This window comes from Canis lupus, chromosome 2, assembly GCF_003254725.2.
Source record: "Canis lupus dingo isolate Sandy chromosome 2, ASM325472v2, whole genome shotgun sequence".
Taxonomy (NCBI): domain Eukaryota; kingdom Metazoa; phylum Chordata; class Mammalia; order Carnivora; family Canidae; genus Canis; species Canis lupus.
Genome location: NC_064244.1, coordinates 28,185,928 through 28,209,358, shown reverse-complemented (window position 1 = coordinate 28,209,358; position 23,431 = coordinate 28,185,928). Strand labels below are relative to the sequence as shown.

The 23,431-nt window shown below is 40.8% G+C and overlaps 1 protein-coding gene across 4 annotated transcripts in view; it reads left to right on the top strand.

Annotated features, from left to right (window-relative positions):
- Positions 1 to 18,859, top strand: part of PFKFB3 (6-phosphofructo-2-kinase/fructose-2,6-biphosphatase 3) — a 146,825-nt gene extending 127,966 nt beyond the window's left edge. For all 4 annotated transcript variants that reach the window (XR_007405867.1, XR_007405868.1, XR_007405864.1 and 1 more), the window contains 2 exons: positions 12,384 to 16,277; positions 16,480 to 18,859. The gene's annotated coding sequence lies outside the window, so the exon portion shown is untranslated. The remainder of the gene's footprint in view (positions 1 to 12,383; positions 16,278 to 16,479) is intronic.
- Positions 18,860 to 23,431: the final 4,572 nt, after the last annotated feature.

Here is a 23,431-nt window from a genome sequence, read left to right as displayed (position 1 = left end):
AACAGTGACAGAAGCTGTTCATTTTTAGGCAAGACTTTGAAGACACAGGTGCATCTCCATGCTTCAGGGTTCACCTGCTGGCTGCATTCGAATGAGAAAGAGTGTCCAGAGGATGGTAGAGACACAAGGTGGAAGGATCCTGGGTCTCTGAATTACCTCGTGGAGCAGTTGTGAACAAAGCTCATTTGCTCTGATCAGTGTTCTAAATAAAAGTCAACCTGTGTTGAGTTCGAGTAGTGATGCATTTGGGTCAATGGATTACCGTAGTCAGCCTGCGTCTGTGCTGTATCCCCCGTCATTGCTTCAGGCCTCTGTTCCAGGATACGAATTCTCTTCATATGCTACCACAACTAGTTTCTGTTTGTATCTACTCTGCTCCCTAATCCCCCAGAAATTTTAGTGGAAATTATGCATTCTTCCATTTATGAAATTTATATCTTTTCAAATATGCTCAGCCCTTCCTTATTGTCTCACATTCCTTGCTTTTGCTTTCAAGTTTCCATCCATTTCTTTAAGGTTAGCAAATATAGTCGAAAAAATATTCTGTATCAGATAATCCCAATATGTAGGAAATATTGGCAAGCCTGATTCAGCCGCTTGTTGTTGTTGCTTACTTTCACACATGGTGCTTTGCTTTCTTTTGTGTTTAGAGATCCTCTTATTGAGAGTTGCTAATCTTCCTCAGTTGCTTTATCTGTGGGATTTCTTTGAAGCCTTGGTTGAAATGCATCTCTCTAGAGAATTTCTGCTTCTGCTGGTTGTCTGGGAGTGCTATCAACCTTGACCACTTTAAATAAAAATATCAAAATGAACCTTTTCAGATCACACAGCAAACTTGCGTTCAGACTCAAAACATGACTGAAATCTGGTTTCTGGTAACGACTTAAAAAAATTTAATTTAGTTTTATTTAAATTCAGTTAATTAAGGTTTCTGGTAACAACTTCTAAAAGCAGATTTTTTCCCCCTTTCCACACTGTGCCAAGGTCAAGATAAGCAAGTTTTGTTGCCTTTCTTTGTATGTATTAGGTTAGTTTCTCCTTCCTCTTATTCTGGTAATCTGTCCTTGGTGGGTGGTTGAGGGGAGTATGTGTGTGTCGGGGTTTGGGGTGGAGTTGTGGGGAGAGGCCATGTCAAGAGCATACCTTGATCATGCCCTGAGCTTTATCTCTTGTTTTCAGGCCTGTGCATCTGCCAAGGCAGAAACTTAGCATATGAATGGGCTTCCATGGTGCCTTACCTCTCAGACATGCATTTGAAAACATCTGTTCAATGCTGAATCTAGCTTTTTGGCTATTTTCATTGCAAGACTCTTTGAGGGTATTCAGTCCTCTAGACTGCTGCAAATGGACTGTTTATGCAGCTTCCCCATGGGTTTGTGGGTCAGCCCAGTGACAGTGATGTGGTGGGAGGGAGGTGGGGGTTGGCTCAGATCAACAGGTAGCTGAAGTCAGGTTTGCTTTTCTTAAATGTAACATATTTGCCTACATATTATACTCCCCCAAACAATGAAATAACCATATAGACTCTCCAGAAAGGTGAGCTCAGAGATTGAGTGAGTAGAGGGAGGAGGTAGCGCCTTCAGTCCTACCACAGAGGCTCTGTTCAGTGGAATCATTATTTTTTCAAGACATTGTATGGGGAAAGCCCTGTCCTTGGCCCACAGAGCAGTGCAGTCTCAGGACTGGCTAAAGATGAGGACACACTCACGTTTCTTCCATGAGGCTTTTCCAATAGGAGGTGGGATAACTAAGCTGTAGGGCAATAAAAGCAGTAATCAGGGCAACTTTCCCAGCTCTTCAGAGTGATGGCTAAACTTATGTGTCAATTCGACCAGGTGCCCAGGTGCCCAGATATTTGGTCTCATATTATGCTGGGTGTCTCTGTGAGGTGTTCATGGATGAGGTTAACATTTAAATGGTTGGAAATCAGGTTGCTGTCCATAATGTGGGCAGCCTTATCTAATCAGCTGAAATCTTGAATAGAGCAAAAGGCCTGATCTCTCCCAAGCCAGAGGGAATTCTCCAGCAGACTACCTCTGTACCATCAACTCTTCTTGTTTCCACAGCAGACAACCTTCAGACTTAAACTGGAATATTGCCTCTCCTGGATCCTCCAGCCTGCTTGCCCACCCTGCAGATTTTGGACTTGCCAGCCTCCATAATTATATGAGCCAATTCCTTATAATAAATCTTTTTATATTTGTATTATATAACTCCCAGGTATATAATGCATCCTATTGGTTCTGTTGTCTGGAGAACCCTGACTAATACATCCGGGATGTAGATGGGTACCAAGAGTGGCCCTAAGGGAAGGATAATTTCAATGCTCTGAGAACGGATCGGCTTAAAATGCCTGCCTTCTTTCCTTCCTTCTTTCCTACCTCACTACCTCCTTCCCTGACTTTTTTTCCCCTTCCTTTCTTCTGCCATAATTATATCTTGCACCACCTTGGTCATGGCAGAAATTTGATAATCCAGAATCTGAGCATCCACAGTCTGGTGCTATAGCCCAACAGGTGATGAAAATCCTTACAATAGATTTTCAGTGGAAAAGCTCCTCAGGAGCTAGCATTGTTATTTGTTTTGGATGCCACTGGGTTCACATATAGCCTTCTCAGCATTCTTGACACACATCTCCCTAACACTTTTAAGCAATGTCAGTGACAGATATACCTCCCACAAGAAAAGTCTTTCGATGGTATAACTTCTAAATAGTCGCTGTGCTTATGGCTGGGTTTTAATCATATAAATTTAAAGTGAGTAGATTTTTATTACTTGTTTGTTCATAAATATTGTTTCCCACGTGACAGTTAATCTTGAAAACTCCTAGTTATGGAGTCAGCCTCCAACACACATGGACTTGGGTACCCACCTTTGTTTCAAGAGGAAGTTTGGAATAGCCCAGCACCATTCTGATGCATTTTGGACACAGTTACTGTCCCCGGTGGCTGCCTTACTACATATACCTATATTTAAACAGGTTCAAATAAACAAGGACAGCCAGTCAGAAGGACCAGTTGGTTGGTTGGAAACAAGGAAGCCAGTTGGTTGGAAGGACTGAGAAACAGAACTTGAGTTATTTCACGGTTGTCTGTGACCACCTGGAATTATTCATTAGTGTTTAAGATTTAAATTGGTAAGGGACACCTGGGTGGCTCAGTGGTTGAGCGTCTGCCTTGGGCTCAGGTCATGATCCCGAGGTCCTGGAATTGAGTCCCTGCATTGGGCTCCCCGCAGGGAGCCTGCTTCTCCCTCTGCCTGTGTCTCTGCCTCTCTCTGTGTGTCTCTCATGAATAAATAAATAAAATCCTAAAAAAATTTATAGTATTATTTGTGATACCTGACTAGTATCGCTCTGTACGATTATATCATAATTTATTTAACTCACATTCCGTTAATGAATCTTTAAGTTTGTTTTAAACTTATTCTTACTGCTTAAGAACAATATCTATGCTGTTTGTGATCATAAATGAATCCTTAAGGAAATGAATTAATGCTTAATGACCCTTCAGATAAATTCCTGGAAGTGGAGCTGCTAGATTAAAGGTTAAGAGTTGATAAGCTGCAGGTAATAGATAAAAAGGTTCGTATGGGTTTGTTACTGTCCTATAAGAAGAAGCCTGGCCTAGAGGTAGGGGATTCCATGGTCAGTTCTGCACCCATGAAGCCATGAAGGATCAGGCTCTCCCTTCTTCCTATGCTGTCATTTTTTTGTGTGGTTGAAAATGTCTCCTGTCACAGGTGATGACAGATGCCACGGCTCAAAGCATTGTGTACTCACATGGTGGAGTTCAAGCAGGAAGGGAAAGGTCCAGGGCGAGGGACTTTCCCTGACACTGTCCCCTCTGTGATTAAGGAGGAAAACCTGACCTAGAAGCTCCCAACAGTCTTTCTCTTGCATCACATTAGCTAAACCTGGCTCGCCTGCCTGTCTCTAGGCAGCCAATTGTAAAGGGGAGTGAAATCACCCTGACTGACTGACTTCAAACATGACAAATCTCTGGGGCTTGGCACAAACTGCCCCAACTAAATCAAGTTCCCCAACAAAGGAGGCAGGGGGATGGGCTGCTAGCCTCCAAGGGTGAATGCCACTACAGATGTTTCCCAACTGGAGACTTCATTGGGCCCAAGGTCTGCTTTCTTATCACCACTGCAAACAGAGTATTTGACATGTAGTGGGGGCTTAATAAAGGATTGACTGAATGAAGTCCTTCTTGGGTCATCCTTTAAAAAATATTCAAAAGAAAGGCTAAGAGTTCACCTGGAGTTTTGGTGAAAATTTCAAAGATTCCTGAGGTGGTGCCTAGCTTCTATGGCCTCTTGCACTGGATTTTTCTTTCTTTTCTTTTCCTTTCTTTTCTTTTCCTTTCTTTTCGATTTTATTTATTTATTCATGAGAGACACAGGCAGAAGGAGAAGCAGGCTCCATGCAGGAAGCCCAATGTGGGATTCGATCCCAGGTCTCCAGGATCAGGCCCTGGGCTGAAGGCGGCGCTAAACCGCTGAGCCACCCGGGCTACCCTTGCACTGGATTTCTGCGCAAACCTAATCTCTATCCTCAATTATGTATTGTGAAATTTTTCAGATTTCATACCTGCTTTGTCTACAAATATATAGAATATTTACATACATGACACTTCCCTCCTAACTCTTTTGTTTACATCTCTTATTGACATTGTCCTACATAATTACGAAAACATGATGTCACTCAAAACAATTAAGAAGTCTTCATTATCTTGGGGTGCCTGGGTGTCTCAGTTGGTTAAGTGTCCAACTCTTGATATCAGCTCAGGTCATAATTTCAGGGTTGTGAGATAGAGCCCCACATCAGGCTCTGTACTGAGCGTGAAAGCTACTTAAGATTCTCTAGCTCTCTGCCCTTACTCTTGCTGGTACTCTTTTTCTCTCACTGAAAAAAAAAAAAAACTTCAATATCTTGTAAGATTCAGCCCATGAATATTTGAATAAATTTCCACTCATGCACCAAATACATTTATATATATGTTCTACATATTTTTCGAACTGAGATCAATCAAGGGTCATGCATTGCATTGTGGTTTTTGTGTCTCTTTAATCTCTTTTGTGCCAGAATAATCTCCCCACTATTTTTTGCCCTATGACCGTAATCTTTTAAAGATACCAGACCAGTTGTCTTATAGTATGTCCTAAATTCTAGATCTGTCTGATTATTCTTTGAGATGTCATTTAAATTGTTTCTCTATCCCCAGTGTTTTTTGTATACTGATTGAATTCAGGTAAAACATTTTTTGGCAATAGGTTCTTATAGTTGTCATATCAATAGATTCTGTGTTCATATAGTGTCATACCAAATAGCTCGCAATTTCAGATTGTCCTACTATTAGCAATGATAGATTTGTCAAATTTGATACTCCAAGAATGGTGTCCAGAGCAGTTTCCTTCTTATTATAATATATATACAATTATATATAATAGACTAATGCTAGTATTTGAGAATAGTAGAATGGATTTTTAGCAGAACATAGAAAAAGAAATAGCTTGGGACACCTGGGTGGCTCAATGGTTGAGTGTCTGCCTTTGGCTCAGGGCATGATCCCGGAATCCGGGGATGGAGTCCCACATCCGCTGTCTGCATGGAGCCTGCTTCTCCTCCCTCTGCCTATGTCTTTGCCTCTCTCTCTCTCTGTGTCTCTCATGAATAAATAAATAAAAATATTAGAAAAAAGAAATAGCTTAAGACTCAGTACTAGATAGTTTCTGTATGTCACAGGGATATCCTCAACAGCAATCTTTCTACTTAGATATCATTATTGCTGTATTGCACAACCATGAACTCTATTTTTTTCTCAGTTCTACAAGCTCTCCCCACTTCTCTTCCCCAAACCTTTAAAATTCTCACTAGGAAAATAACAAATTCATGTTGCTTTATTATGCAATGCCATATTTTCTTCCTAGGGCCATTATTTTTTTAATCAAAATAGACCATCAGGGTATCCCCTTAAGCAAAAAGCCATTAATTCCAATGCTCTATCCATAGATACACTAAGAGCCATCAAAAGTTTAAAATTCCGGTTTTCTTAAAAAAATTTCATCATTTTGCATAATTAACATAGGTGTAGGTTTAAAAATTGTAAGTACGAAAGAGCTTACAGTATAAAATAAGACTTTCTCTAACCCCCGTCTCTCAACTTCTTGCCCTAGATGCAACTACAGTTGTTAGATTTTTATATATCTTTTCAGAGATATTTATAAACAGGCAAATATCTATAAAATATGTTCTTAATTTTTATATAAACACAGTTTACTATATCATTCTCTATATCTTGTTTTATTTCATTTTTACTTAATATATCATGGATTGCTCCATATATGCATAAGTAGAACAAGTTTTCTTTTTAGTGACTCTGTAATATTTCATTCCATTGTTTGGATGTACCAAAATTTATCTAATACAGTCTCTATTGATTGCCATTTATGTTGTTTGTGATCTTTTGCTGTTACAAGCAGTGCTTTAATGAATATATATATTCATTATATATATTCATCATATATTCATCATCATATTCAAAGATATATATATATTTTCACACTGGCACAATTCTATCTGTAGGATGAATTCTAAAAATGAAATTGTCAGAATTATTTTGGAAGACAATTCTCTGTGGGTCTCTCATGTTTCTACATGTCACTCATGGCTTTTGTTTCATATGATCTTTTCAAAGATATTTGTGTAGTAAGCAACCTTGAGAATCAGAGATGGTGTCTCCTTCTAGAGCAAAGGTGAGGTTGTTTACTCTTCAGTGTGGCAAATTTAGTGTTTCTCTTTGGTGCAATGGTTAGGTAGTCTTTGCCTATTCTAAAAGGTTCCATTAGCTTGGGATTTGTCTACTGTAATGCAACCCCATAGAGACACATGCCTTACCTGGCAGTCATTTGTAGCTTCATGGGAACTAGGGTTTGGGGAATGAGTGGAAATGCTGCTACTCTGAAAGCTGCTATTGCTGTGAATAACAAACTGTCATTTGTCTCTGACCCAAGTTTTGTGCCAGCATCTATGCTATGCCAGGTGAACTTGATAGCTTTCAAGGGTAAAAATCTCAGATCCATCACAGATTTTGACAGTTTTGATGATGAAGGTGGGATGCTGACAGAGACATGGCCTTCTGGAATAGAAAAGTTGAAAGCCTTATGTGTTGATTAACAGGATTTGACAGAAATCCATGAAATTATTAGCAAAATAGAGGAGGATAATCTCTGAGCTTGGTTTATGGACATATCATCTAAGTAGGTGATGCAAACCAAAAATGGCCTGTGGCTAGTTAGAAGTGGCCATGAAAGACAGTAGTGAGGAAAGAATCTCCCAGTGGGTAGAACTTTGGGTGTTGAAGCTGATTGACTACTTTGTGCTGAAGGAGAAGTATTCTGAGTTTAAAATATTTGTTGACTCAGAATGGAAAATGGCATGGATAGCTTAGCCAGCCATGAAAGTCTGAAGGGAGAGATTTTGGAAGACTAGGGACAAGGAAGTTTGGAGGAGGGATGGAATAAAATATGGAGATAGTTTTATCACATGTTAAACCCGCCAGGGAACAACCATCATAGAAGAGGCATTAATGTTTTGGCCAGTTGACATTGGTCAAATGTCAGTGCTGGTGACACATGAACAAGGAGTCCATGGTAGGAGAGAATAAAAGCTATGCATGGGCTCATCATTATGGACTCCTTTTACCAAAGCAGATGTAGCTATTGCAACTCTCTAATATTCAACCGGCCAGCAATAGAAACCAATGCTGAGCTCTTGATTAGGGTTATACTTTGAAGTATAACTAGGTGACCAGTTTACTACATTGGGCCCCTTCCATTATGGAAGAGCCAGAGGTTTGTTATAATAGAAATAGACACATATTCCAGGAATGGGTTTGCCCTTTGTTCCTACAGAGCTTCAAGTAGTACCACTATTTGAGGGCCCTAAGGTATATGGCTATTCCTATGAACATTCGTGTAAACTTTTTTGTGTGAACATAACATTTTTTCCCCATTATGCTAAGAGGGGTGATGTATGGCAAGAAATTAAATAGCTGTGTCTTACTTTGTAAATGTCACCAGCCTGTTAACTCATCATACTGTAGAGGGGTCCTGGGAGGCGGATCAAGCTATGGAGATCCAAGGATATGTACATTGTACAACATCATATATATACACACGTGTGGCAGCATGGCCACTGCAGCTAAAGGTTAAAAGCAGTTCTAAGAGGTGATCTCAAAGCTATTCAAAGAATCAAGGAAGAGAGACAGAAGTCAGGGTGTTGTTGGTTTATGCATGATACTTCAGGGGAATGTGTAGACATAAACTTATTTCTCTGGAATAAATGATGAGAAATGCAATTTCCAGGTTGTATGGTCAGTGAAATGTATTTTTTGCTGGCTATAGAATTCTTGATTGACTGTTTTTCTTTCAGCACTTAAAAATATCCCATTGTTTATGGCTTGCATTATGTTTACCTGTTTCATTTATTTTATTTTTTTTATCTTGCTTGGGGGTTTTGAGGATTCTTACATTTATGGTTTGGTGTATTTCATTATTTCTGGGAAATAAGCCCCTTACAACCACAACTGAGTTTACATTAATAGATAAATTTAATTGTATAATAAACTAGTAATCTAGTAAGTAAAATATTTCTCTGAGTTCCATGAGCCACTCAAGCAAATTAATTGAACTCAAGGTGGGTGTGTGGTGGTGGGGTTTTTGAATCTCCAATCTTTAGCTGGTCAGTCAGAAGCACAGGTAACAACCTGGACTTGTAATCAGTGCCTGAAGCAGTGGGAGGACAATCTTGTAGAACTTATCCCTTAACCTGTGGGATCTGACTATCTCCATGTAGATAGTGTCAGGATTGAGTTGAATTGTAGCACACCCAGCTGGCGTTAGAGGCTTATTTGGTGTGCAACTTCCCCCTGCACCACATACATTAGAATTGGTATCAGAAAAAAAAATTGGTATCTGAGTCAGAATACAGTTAGAAGTTAAGAGGAAGTTGGATTTTGTTATGGATATGATTACCTTCAGAGCATCACTAGTTTCAAATTTCTCTAGAATTTTCTTGTGCTTTTATCTGAGGTGCTGGAGGATTTGTCCTCAGTATCTTCATTCTACCCCCAGATTTTAGCTTTCCCTATATTCCTGTACTAGGGTCTTCTGTCCCTTTCCAAGTGGCTTAAGATTGTTGTTATGTAGGAAGGGAAGTTTCAAGGAGACTCTGTGACTTTCTCACGGAGATAGCTACTTTTCTCCCCTAAGCCTAAAACACTGAAGGAACAGTTTCTCTGGTTTTCTTTCCAGCCTCTAATCTTTCTTATGAATATACCATAGAGATCCATGGAGAACGCTCTGGGTAGGTGCAAACTCTTTGGGTCTGCAACATCTGGTATTCTATATCCCCATGGTAGCCCATATTCATTTTATTTTAGCATTTTTAAATAATATAATGGTGGTGTTCATTTTTATTTTATTTTTTAATTTTTTATATATTTTTTATTGGAGTTTGATTTGCCAACATATAGTATAACACCCAGTGCTCATTCTGTCAAGTGCCTCCTTCAGTGCCCTTTACCCAATCACCCCATCCCCCCACCCACCTCCCCTTCCACTACCCCTTGTTTGTTTCCCAGAGTTAGAAGTCTCTCATGTTTTGTTACCCTCTCTGATATTTTAGCATTTTGTTAAAAATCTGAAATTCTTCCTACTTGCTGGTGTGATGACCGAGGTCTCTTCCTCTTGTGCTCTGCCACAGGTGAGCCATGCTTGGATCCATCTCTCCTTGGAGACAACTGTCTTCCCTTGGATTTTAGGCTATTTCTTTTCTCTACAATTTAATCTCTCTATGAGTTCAGGAAAAGTTATGCTTTTAAATTTTATTCATCTTTCTCTTGTAGGGATGACAGCAATATTTTTTTCTAGCTTTTCTGTATTGTAGGTGGGAGTAGAAACTCCTCATGGAGTGTTTGAGTCACTGTCATGGGATCCCATGTAACACTGTGTCAGACCATGGCCCCACTTTCATCAGAGGAGGTGTGGATGTGGCTCCATGACATGGGTTCACTGGCTGTATACATTCCATCCTATCCAGAAGCTGTCAGCTTGACAGATTGTTGGGATGGACTGCTAAGATGCCACTGAAGCTCAGATGCAGTGCCCTGTGTAGATGGTACCCAATTTCCAAGATAAAATATCTGAATTGGAGACCTGTATATGGTTCTGCATGCCCACTGGGAGAAACACATGGATCTGGGAACTAAGAGTAGAAGCTATCATTAGTCCCAGTGACCCACTAAGAAGCTTTGTGTTTTTTGTCTCCGCAACTCTGAGCTCTGCAAAAGGAGTGTTCTCTCACCAGCAGAAAAGTAAGGTTCCCACTAAATTATAGTCCATGGCAGCTGATTGGGTAGTGTGAGCTCCTGGTGTCCAGAGACCTGCAGGCAAGGAGAAGAGTCACCATCGTGGCAGGGGTAAATGACTCTAATCAGCAGGAGGAGGTGGGGTTGTTGTCATGCTGTGGGGGAGGAGAGGAGTGCAACATAGGTCACCTACTTGGGTACCCCTTGTGACTGAATGGACAAGGGCAGCAACACTGCTAGAGAAAGGTATGGGTACCAAGGGCTTAAATCCTCAGGAATAAAGATTTGTATCATATTACCAGGTAAGTTCCCAGGGCTTGCAGAGGTAGCAGCTTAGAGCAAGATGAATTTTGAGTAGGTGGTATAGGAAGGAGGCAATGACAAACTGCAGTGATAGGAACTGTATTTCTTCCCACTTACCTCCCTCTTAGGAGGTAAATTTGCCCTTAGGAAGAGCAGCCCACTGGAACCTTGGGGGCTGATCCTGACATGTGTGTATGAAGTGGTTCTGTGAGGAGCAAGAGGCAGACTGTGGTAGATCCATCTTTCTTTCCCTCTTTAGGCCCCCAGCTCTGAGAACTGTGGTTGGCCAGCTGTCTCTATTAGCTCCTTCAGGATCCAACTCAGTGGTTCACAAAGCCACACTCCTCCCAGCAAATCCTCAGTCAATGACTGGGCAATCCTCATTCAATGACTGGGTGGTCACCCAGGGCAGGTTTCCTAAGGTGGCTGCCCTGGCCAGAGACTTAGAAAGGAAGTGGCATAAGAGCCTGCCCATTATGAGACATAGTGGGTCCAGGAAGTGTTATGATTTTAAAATTAATTCAAGCTTTGTCTTATTCTAGGGTAGTAGCAACATATTTCCCCGCCTTTTACCTCCTAGGTATAGGCAACCTTTCTTCTGGTAGTGAGCCTTTGTGAAGAGGAGGTAACAAATTGTTCTGAGACCTTTTGGTATCCAGGGGGGATTTCTGTATTTCACTCCAGAGAAGCAGGGTGGCAGACACTGGAATCTAGGAAAGCTGGCATCTTAGAGTCAACGATGAGAAGGAAAAAATCCATTTTCAGGTTCTTCCTAGATTGTCCAACTCAACCAGGGCAAGGAAGATGGTAGGGAGTCTAGAAAATTGTCATGTTTATTAAAAAAAGAGTATGCATTTATTGAGGGTTGGTGCTGTGTTCTCAGGGCTGTGGAGTGAAAGGAGCTGGATGGGGATATTGTAGCAGGAAAATGAGCACTTCAAAACCCTGAGGTCTAGGATTCAGCAAATTAGTTACATCAATACCTCATTTACATTGGTTTCTATCTTGCCTTCTTCCATAAAGAGCAATGATAGCAGATCCAAGATGAAATGCATTTTTGAGTGATTATGTAAAATATGTATAATTTGGAGGTTGGAGGCTGAGGGTAGGAATGGGTGAAAAATCATGAAGAAGTTTGAGGGTGGGCTGTGTAGGAGGGATAGATCAGGGGAAGGGTATTGGAGAGAGGGGAAACTGAGCAAAGACTGCATGTTCTCAGGGGACAGTGGCTTTACATTTGGTGTGATAGGTACAGAATCTTTGGAAGCATCTCAGTGATTCCCAGCATGACCAGGGATTTTTAAAAAATCCTTATGATAGAAGCAATGTGTGCTCATGATAGCAATTCAGATAATAGACATATGTAAAGTAAAAGTGTGAAAATTGCCTTTCACTGCACTATGGTCCCCCCATCCTACATCCACTTCCTAGGAGGTACTTACTATTACCAGGAACATTCCAGAATTTCTATGTGCTCCTCATTTTAGGGGAAGGGATGGGTGCAAGGCTCCTTCAGTGGGGAAGACTCACCGAAGGTGTTTGGAGGACCCCACCCGATGTTGCATTGGGCCACCTGCCTTTCCCGAGACTGGTCCTGGGAGCAGGTGTGTCCTACAGTGCCCCAAATGGCTCCTCTTTGATGAGGACCATACTGGAAGAGCAGAGGATTTTTGAAAGGCATGTCACTTGCTTTCTTTTTTTGGGCAGGTGTACAATGATGGCCTTGAGGTTCCAGGACAACCTGACTGGCTGGCAACTTTATCTCTTGGAAGCTCAGACGTGGACAGAAAGTCAGAAGGATATGAAGTCTCCTGCCCATCTCCAGAGCTGTGCTTCAGTTTCTGCCAGCAGACTGTGGCTGGCCACATTCCTGCCAACAATCACTCCGATGTTTTGACTTGAAACAGATGCTCATTCCATGTTTACACCCGACCACTATGATTTGTCTGCTGTGGCTTTGTAGTGATTGATGTCATTTACTCCCCTGTGGAAAAATCCCAGGAGCCTCACAGATCAAGCGCCTGGAGGAAAGCATGTGGGAGGCCACGGACAATTTGTGTAAAGGGGAAAAATATTATTCCCAGCAGGCAATCCCTCCACGGGGCTGTGGACTCAGGCCATTGCATGGAGCTCCAGCTTTGCGGTGAAATTGGGAATGTGTCATGCACAAATGTGAACAGGCCTGGCAAAGGTTTGGAGGCCAAGGGAGATTTTCCAAGGCTGCCTCCATCCATATGCTTCACCATCATCCTGCTGTGGTCCTGGTTCAAAGTGTGGCTTTTTGCTATTTGAGACCTGCATTTCCCCACATCCTAGCATCGTGTCTGGCACAGGGCCTGAGAGTAGGTGCTTGATATTCATAAGAGGAAGCCTTTCAACTAATATTTACTGAGTCCCTTATATGTTCTAGATGCTGGAGATTCAGTGGTCAACAAATTGGACAAGAATTACTCATTCTGATGATTCCTGATAAATGACCTCCCTTGGCATATCTTCTTCCACTTTGGTATATTCTATAATCTTACTGTGTTTACATAATTTTATTTGGCTTTCTTTCCCCTGAAAGAAAAAAAATTCACCCTGTAGAGTATGACTCTTATGCAGGTCAATAAGCATATATTAAGAGTCCATCTACTCTCTTTTGCACTCACCTGGCAAAATTCCAACCCTGGTTGAATTGAATCCAATGATCTCCTTCCTTTGTACTTGAACTGAACTAATGAATATTGTTGGAGAAACTCTTACCTTGCATTGAGTGGCTTCACAATTATGAAAGCCTTAAGTGAAAGCTCAACTCCACATGGAAATTCTATTTTGTTTCCTTTACCAGGTTTTCCATCATCTGACACGTCTATACCTTTCTTCTTCTCATTTTCTTTTGCTGACTATTCCTTCTTTTCCTGACTTCCCCCCAACCCCCCAGATAATTATATTATGTTTTTAAAGGATGTGTGATCAATTCCTTTTTTTTTCATATGATCAATTCTAATAATGCATTACGTTTCCTCTAGTCTATCTTTTGCTTAAGGCTATAAAAAGCATGTTGTCTTCTCAAATTATCTTATGTTTTGCCAGTTTTTTCTACCTTAATATTAGCTTTTTAAAAAAGATTTTATTTATTGAGAGAGAGCAAGAGCAAGCGTGAGCAGGGGAGAAGAGCAGAGAGAGAGGAGCTTGATGTGGGGCTCCATCCCAGGGCTCTGAGATCATGAGCTGAGCTGAAGGCAGATGCTTGACTGACTGAGCCACCCAGGCACCCCTTAACATTAGCTTTAAAATTAACTTTTAATAACCTCTAAAAGACCTCACTGTTTTTTTTAAACAATTACATTTAAAGAACTTTCTGTTATCTTAGTTGACATACAATGTTATATTAATTTCAGATGTTCAACACAGTGACTCAACAATTGCATACATTATGTACTACTCATCACCATAAGTATGGTTTCCAGCTGTCACCATACAACATTATTAAAATATTACTGACTGTATCCCCTATGCTGTGCTTTTCATGTTTGTGACTTACGTATTTTGTAACTGGAAATGTGTACTTCTTAATCACCTCCACTTATCTTGCCCAACCCTCAACCCCTCATTCCTCTGACAACCCTCAGTTTGTTCTCCGTATCTATGAGTCTGTTTCTGTTTTTTTTTGTTTGTTCATTTGTTTTGGTTTTTAGATTCCACATATAAGTGGAATCATACTTATCTTTCCTGTCCAACTTATTGCACTTAGTATAATACCCTCAAGGAGAATCCATGTCATTGCAAGTGGTAAGAGCTCATTCTTTTTCATGAGTAATATTCATTGTATATATACACCACATCTTTATCCATTCATCTATCAGTGCACATGAAGGTTGCTCTCATGTCTTGGCTATTGTAAGCAATGCTGCAATGAACATACAGGTGCATGTATTTTTTTTTTTGGATTAATGTTTCTGTATTTGGATAAATACCTACTAGTGGAATTATTGGGATCAGGTATTTCTGTTTTTGACTTCTGGAAAAACTTCCATACTTTTTCCCACAGAGGCTGCACCAGTTTCCATTCCCACTAACAGTGCAAGAGGGTTCCCCTTTCTCCACATCCTTGCCAACACTGCTGTTCCTTGTATTTGTGATTTAATCCATTCTGACAGTTGTGAGGTAATATCCCATGGTAGTTTTGATTTGCATTTCCCTGACGATGAGCATCTTCTCATGTGTCTGTTGGCCATCTGTATGTCTTCTTTGGAAAATATGTCTATTCAGGTCTTCTGCCCATTTTTAATTGAATATTTTTTGGGTGTTGAGTTCTCTGCGTATTTTGGATATTAACTGCTTATAGGCATATTATTTGCAAATATGTTCTTCCATTTCATAGGTTGCCTTTTTATTGTGTTTATGGTTTTCTTTGCTTGCAAAGCTTTATAGTTTGAAGCACTTGGGTGGCTCAGTTGGTTGAGTGTTCAACTCTTGGTTTTGGCTTGGGTCATGATCTCAAGGTCATGGGATTAAGTCCTGACTTGGGCTCTTTGCTCACTGCAGAGTCTGCTTCAGATTCTATGTCCCTCTCTCCCCCCCTTCTCAAATACAGACATCCATACATAAATACAATATTTTTAAAAAATTATAAAAGCTTTTTAGTTTGATGTAGTCCCAATAGGTTATTTTTGCTTTTGTTTCTCTTGCCCGAGGAGACAAGGCAATGCTAATGCTGATGTCTGAGTGATTACTACCAATGTTTTCTTTTGGGAGTTTTATAGTTTCAAGTCTCGCATTTAGGTCTTTAAGCTTATTTTTGTGTGTGGTATAAGAAGGTGGTCCAATTTTATTCTTTTGCACATAGCTGTCCAGTTTTCCCAACATCATTTATCGAAGAGACTGTCTTTTCCCCATTGTATATTCTTGCCTCCTTTGTTGTAAATGAATTACCCATGGGATGCCTGGGTGGCTCAGTTGGTTAAATGTCTGTCTTTGGCTCAGATCATGATCTTGGGGTCTGGGGATCCAGCCCTGCGTTGGGCTCCCTGCTCAGTGGGGAGTCTGCTTCTCCCTCTTTCTTTGCCCCTCCTCCTGCATATGCTCTCTCTTTCTTAAAGAAATCAATGAAAACTTCAAAAACATGAATTAATCATATAAGCATGGGTTTATTTGGACTCTATTCCATTGATCTATTTTTGTGCCACTATCATTTTGTTTGTTTATTTTAAAAATTTATATATTTATTCATGAGAGACACAGAGAGAGAGAGAGATTGAGAGAGAGAGAGAGGCAGAGACACAGGCAGAGGGAGAAGCAGGCTCCATGCAGGGAGCCCAATGTGGGAGTCGATCCCGGGACTCCAGAATCAGGCCCTGGGCCGAACGTGGTGCTAAACCACTGAGCCACCCGGGCTGCCCTATCATTTTGTTTGGATTTTTATAGCTTTGTAGTGTATCTTGAAATCTGGAGTTTTGTACCTCCAGCGTTGTTCCTCTTTCTCAAGATTGTTTGGCTATTTGAGGTCTTTTGTGGTTTCATACAAGTTTTGGGATTATTCAACACTACATTTTTTAAAAATCAGAAACAAACTGATAAAATTGACTGATCATAGATCTTGGAGTCTTTCAGTCTTAGGTTTTTTTTTTTTTAAATTTTTATTTATTTATGATAGTCACAGAGAGAGAGAGAGAGAGAGGCAGAGACTCAGGCAGAGGGAGAAGCAGGCTCCATGCACTGGGAGCCCGATGTGGGATTCGATCCCGGGTCTCCAGGATCGCGCCCTGGGCCAAAGGCAGGCGCCAAACCGCTGCGCCACCCAGGGATCCCTCAGTCTTAGGTTTTAATGTAGACTGTGAAGTGTGACTCTGGGCAAGTTATTTAATGTTTCTGAGACTCAGTTTCCCACATTGTAAAAAGAATTACAATAATCTTTCTATTTTATTGTTATGAGTACTGTCTAAGGTAATGTTTATGAACACATCTAAGTCTAGTCATTAATGAGAGGGAAGGAAAAATAGAAAGGAGGGGAAAAGGAAGGAAGGAAGAGGCATTAATTCTATGAGTGACAGAAGGTGCAGATGGCACTATGACTGAAATGAACTGTTCTGGAATCAGTCAGAGATTTCTCATAATGACATCTTCTGAAATAATAGAGAAAGATAAATTTAAAAAATCACTTGGTATTATGACTTCTTTAAGACTACTTTCATATTCCTGTGGGACAGTTACTATAAACTAAACCTATCAATCTTCACTCTTCTGAAGGGTTAAAAGAACTTCTTCAACCCTTCTGTTGATAGTAAGTGTTGTAGTAACTTCAAAAATTCATCATTTGGGAATCATCTAAAGCTTTTCTGATGCCTTGTAACATCAGCAGTGCAATTTCTTTATATTTGTTCCCTTCTAGACTAAGATCAAATTGTGATGCTGGGTATCTAGCACATGAGGTCAAAGGAAGGGATAATGCAGATTACTTAGTGGGAGAGGGGGAATCAAGGCAGTGTAGATGTCATTACATGGTGACCGGCAGGGTGTTTGTTCTCTAGCCTGATCTGGACAAAGCTATTAACACCCACTGTGCCGGTGTTCAGAATGCCACCGTGACACCAACACCAGTTGGGAATTTTGATAGCAAGCCCACCTCAGTGCTTGATCCCTCATCTCCTCCTCTTCCCCTCAACTCCAGGCTCATTTCCTCAGCAGACTGTGAACTCTTTTGAAAGCAGAGTTCTTCCATCTTATTCATCCTAACACCCTTTTCTCCCCACTTCTCACCCTCTGAGACCTAGCCTTACGTTTTACACACTATATGTGTTTGCTATATAAATAATTTAATCTTCCTATTTCAGAAATGAGGAAACAACTTCACTTAAAGAAGCTTGCTTCAAAAAAAAAAAAAAAAAGAAAAAGAAAAAAAAAGAAAAAAAAGAGGCTTTCTTCAAGTTGCACATTAGGACAGGTGAGGATCTGAGGCCAGGATTGCTAACTCTGACTCTGTAAGGTAATTAAAAGAGCACTGGTGCCATTTCACACCCATTTAGAAAGCCATTTATATATGTTTATACACACACACATATATATCCTATGTACTATATACATATATACATACATACACATATACATATAAAACAAGAAGTGAGGGTGAGGATGTGGAGAAATTGGAACCCTTGTGCATTTGCTGGAGGGAATGTAAAATTATAAAGCTGCTTTGGAAAAGAGTATGGTGTTTCCTCAAAAAATTAAACATAAAATTAGTCAAAAATCCCACTTTTGAGGCTAAAGAATCGAAAGCAGAAACACAAATGGATTACTTGCATACCCGTGTTCATAGCAGCATTATTCCAATAGCTAAAAGGTCAAAACAACTGAAATGTCCATCCACAGAAGAATGGATAAACATTCTCGTGTAGTCTTCTTGTGGTCCATTCATACAATGGAGTATTGTTCAGCCTTAAAAAAGGAATGAAATTGTGACACCTGCTACAACATGGATGAATCTGGAGGACATCATGCTGAGTGCAATAAGCTGGCAAAAAGACAGATGCAGGATTCTACTTATATTAGATACCAAGTCAAATTATGGAGACAGGAAGTAGAACACGGGCTGGAGTGAGGGTGGAATGGGGGAGTTAGTGTTTAATTGGTACAGAGTTTCAGTTGAGGAAAATGAAAAAGTTCTGGAGACAGATGGTGGTGATGGCTGTACAACAGAGTATGTTTAATGCCTCTGAACTGTACACTTAAAAATGATCAAAATGGCAGATTTTATGTTATATATATTTTACCACAAAAAAAAGAAAATGGGGAAAAAACATTGAGAAAGCACAGTTGACCTTGATTTTGGGAGTTTACAGCTTCTCTGAGTCTATAAAAATAAATCCTCTTCCTACAGATATGCGTATATGCATATACATAAAAGCTTCAGCATATATTTTTAAAATATAATTTATCATGCATTATTGAAAATAATGTATGCATTATTGAAAATATGAAACACTAAGAGTGAAGAATGCAGAAATCATTCATAATCACAAGCACTTTATATTTGACCTTGACCTTCTAAGTTGCCCTTCGTATTGTTCTGGAGATAAGGTCAAATAGTATCTATCATGCTATTTCATGCATCATGAATATTTACCAAAATTCCAAAGTCATGAAAGTGACTGTGACTGTGTGTGTGTGTGTGTGTGTGTGTGAGAGAGAGAGAGAGAGAGAGAGACAGACCTGGAAGATTTCTAGCGCTTCAGGGTGTGACACCAGGGACCTCAGTGTGACTCACCCAAGAAGCTCACTCTTCTTGGGATCATTAAATAAGTGTTTCCAGTTACCCTGTGACCTGTAGGATCATAAATCCTTCCAGAAACTCCAGGGAGAGTTCTGACATTTGTCAGGGAAGGGAAGAAAGGCCTGTGTAAGGCTAGCATGGTGAATAAAAGGGGTACCTTGCATGTAGGCCTCTCAGAAAGAGGAGCCCAGGAAAAGCCATGAGTATTTTAGTAACCAAAAATACACTACCCCAACTCAATCAGGAAAATAAATATAATCTTGCCTTTCATGGAGACAGAAATTTCTTAAAAGAGAAAAATGGCAGCAGCACTCTGAATAAAGATGTTTTCAGAATTAAATTAAAATGGAGCATCCCCTTAAGGATCAATTTAAAGTGACATATAAAGTAATAGAACACGGTGAGTATAATTTCTAAGGAAATGATCAGATTGTCCGATGGAAACAGTAGCAATAAGGCATGTTTTCCGGCAAATACCCACTATTTGCTTCAACGTGGAGGGAACTGGAGGGTATTACGCTGAGTGAAATAAGTCAATTGGAAAAGAACAAACATTATATGGTCTCATTCATTTGGGGAATATAAAAATTAGTGAAAGGGAAAAAAAGGAAAGGAGAGAAAATGAGTGAATATCAGTGAGGGTGACAAAACATGAGAAACTCAACTCTGGGAAATGAACAAGGGGTAGTGGAAGGGGAAGTGGGCGAGGGGTTGGGGTGACTGGGTTATGGGCAATGAGGCGGTCACTTGGCGGGATGAGCAGTGGGTGTTATGCTATATGTTGGCAAATTGAACTCCAATAAAAAAATTAAAAGAAGAAGGCATATTTTCATTGATTTCTTGAATGGTGTCTGCGGACAGCACAGCCCAGAAATGCACACTTATTTCACACTCAGCAGTGGTTCATCAAGATGGAAATAAAAACACACCTGCGTAGTTCCCTCCCCAAACTTCCTTCTCTCCCTCCACTACCCTGCGATGAACTAGTTCTGATCGGGAACTTTAGAACATCGGGAAAGGTTAAAGGTCTCATAAAGGTACTTGTGGTCAACTATACCCACGTAAGTGAAGACTAAAACGCGCACACAGAACAATGGTTATACTAGGAAAACGTCTTCTCGACATGACCCATCTGGCCTAGAATTCTTCTACTGACCTCTTCCTGAACTTAGCTGTCGTCTACATTCTGGGGTTTTCACAGAACTCCTAGTGCTCATTCACGAACCTTCCAGAGGTTCAGAGTCCACGTGAAGAATCCTGCTACTTGGGGAGTTTTATGTGCTTCTTACCCATTCCACAGTTGAGTCACTAAAGGAGAGAAGGCCTTCTGTGAACTCCTTTAATGCTCTCCAAGTGGGCTCTGCCTCCGAGGAGTGCATTGCAGTTACTGAAGTGCCATTTTACCCTGGGTCTCCTCCCAGGAGAGGACTGTTCGCCTCCCAAGGTTCCTGGCATTTTGGAAAGAACTCGAAGCCGCAGCCAGCTTTACTTTGGCAAGTCACTGCTTTCCCTTTCTTTCTCTCTTTCCTTTCCCATGGAACCTGCTCCTTCCATCTGTCTTTCAAACTCTGCTTTATAAATAGCAATTCAAGTTTTATTTTCTTCTTGAATGCACTCTCTCTGTGAAAGAGGCTTTTCACCAAGAATGTGGTGTCTGATCAGTATCTTGCCAATGGGTTAAACAAAGATCTCCATGCTGGGTAAGACTTTGACAGACCCATTCACATACGCCTGCTTTTCTCGTACTTGGCTGAAACCAAGGGATGAAAAGAAATCCTCCCCCAAAGTAAATTGAGAAATGACTCGGACATCGTGTTATTAAATTGCATCTATTTTGCTTCTAGCTTTTTTTCTGGAATGCACTAAGTCAGATAGATGCACACAGAGCAGCTCCTACACCTACTTCTGTGAAATGCGCAAGTGAATGCATCCGTTCAGGTTATCACTCAACGTTGTACAGTGATTAAATCATCTGATGTTTTAAAAACTCGGTTAATCTTATAAAAGCCCTTGAACTTCTATGTGCTGAGCGCTTTCAAAAGAATTAAGAGCATAACTAGGAATTTACCCCTTGTCTCCAAAGTATGAGAAACTGGGAAGATCTCAGTTTCACTTTCAACCCAGAGAGAGCTGTAGGCACAGGTAGAGGAGAAAGCTGATCACTCTTGTGCTTTGGAGGATGTGAGAAAATGCTCCAAGGCCCACATTCCCCTCTGCTGAATGGACTGAAATTTCCAAAGCTCTGTTCTCCAGAAGAGTCACACATGCAGGTGTTAACAGTGATGGAAACGCTTGTGGGTGAATTGATAATTTACGTTTTACCGAGCCTCTGAGCCGGGCCTCCTTCCCTCTCACCCTCCTTGCCAGCACGTTGGCCTTCCCCTTTCCCTCTTGGTTATGTAATCTTTATGCGAGGCTTCTGGAACTTCTCCAGGAAGTACATTTGATGTGAGGCTGAGTGGCCTCTGACTCTTGAGAGGAGGCCAAAGACACAGAAATGCATTCAGGAGACTTTAAAGCAGAAGAGGAGAAAAGTGTGCCCCGGAGACTGTCTCCCGGGAGATGGTGAGACAGGACTGGTTGGAACGTCCCACGGACAGCTTGGACACTGGACAAGTGGAAAGCAGCTGCCCGGATGGGAACCCTCTGTGGATTCTGCTCACCTGTGCAGCCAAAGGCAATAGCTCCATTATGTTCCTTCTCTGCCAGTGGTTCTCACCTTGACCACAGATTAAAATGAGATTAGAACCCTCATAAGGAGACACTAGAGAGCTTGCTTTGTCTCTCTGTTCTCCACCACGTGGGAGGGAGAGTGAGATGACAGTCATCTGCAGACCAGGATAAGGGCTCTCGCAAGACCCTAGATCTGCCAACAGCTTTGTCTTACACATCCAGCCTCTGGAGCTGAGAGAACTAAGTGTCTCTTATTTAAACCACCCAGTTGGTGGTGTTTTTGTTATAGCAGCCCAAATGGACTAAGACAGATGCTGACTTTGCAAAGGTGAAGATATGGTGCCAGTACTTGCAGGGGACACATCTGGGGCTACACAGCCAAAGATGGAAGGGAGCCCCATGCGTTTGGTCATGGGCTCTCTCCTGCTGCTCACATGCTCGAAGACCATGGGACTGCTTCCTCTTCCAACAGCTGCCCTGTGCTCAAACATTGTTAGAAACATAAAACAACCAGGACTTCGGCTTGCCACACAACAACCTTTGGACATTTCAATAGAGAATCTCGGTGGCTTTTACATTTTTGGTGCCACTGCTTTTCTGTACACATACAGCCAGTCCAGATTTGAAAGTGGTTAGTTTAAAATCACTGCATGTTAATAATAATAATAAACAATTGGGCAATGCTTTATGTTTCTATAAAATACCTTCAGGTTAAGCAGTGTTCCTCAACCAGGAGAAACTCCAGGACGTCCCTCCTCTCCCCACGTGAACATTTGGTGTTGTCCAGAGACATTCTTGGTTGTTCCAGCTGGTGAGAGTGTTACTCTAATAGGTAGAGGCCAGACTTGTTGCTAAATATCCTATACTGCACAGGACAGCCCCACAACAAAAGGTTATCTGGCCTAAATGTCTATAATTTACTTTAAACCATTAAAGGGGAGTAAAGATGTGAGGATAGGCTTAATAGTACATTTAAATTGGTGAGAATAAAGAACATATATTTTTCCTGGGTTGAGAAACTCTGACACATAGGATCTCATTTAGTCTTTGCAATGACTGCATGAGCTGGATATCATTACAATTAGGACCCCCCACAGCAAGGGCTGATGAGTTATTCATTCAAGATTGTAAGTCAGAAGCCAGGGACCTCAGGCTAAGCTTGTTTTGTTTGTTTGTTTGGCTCACCCAGCTATATTGAGGTATAATTGACAAACATTGTATATATTTAATGTGCACCATGTGATGTTTTGATATATGCATATATTGCTACCAAATCAAGCTCATTAACATGTCCATCACTTCACATAGGTATCTATCTATCTATCTATCTATCTATCTATCTATCTATCTATCTATCTATCTATCTATCATCTATCATCTATCTATATTTATTTATTTGTGGTGAGAACAGTTAGGATCCATTCTCTTAACAAATTTCAAGTATCCAATACGGTATTGTTGACTATCACCACTATGCTCTACGTGCATAACTTTTCGTTCTGCATAACTGAAACTTTGTGTTCCCTGACCAACACCTTCCCGTTTGCTCCTTTCTTGAACCTCTGACAACCACCATCATGCTTGCTTTCTACTTCTATGAGTTTGACTTTTTTAGATTTCATGTGTAAGTGAGATCATGCAGTATGTGTCTGGCTTATTTCCATTAGCAAATGTCCTCCAGATTCATCTATATTGTTGCAAATGGTAGGATTTCCTTCTTTTCTATGGCTGAATGATATTACAGTGTGTGTGTGTGTGCACACGTGTGTGCACGGATGTATCACATTTTCTTCACCCATTCATCTGTCAATGGACACTTTGGTTGCTTCCA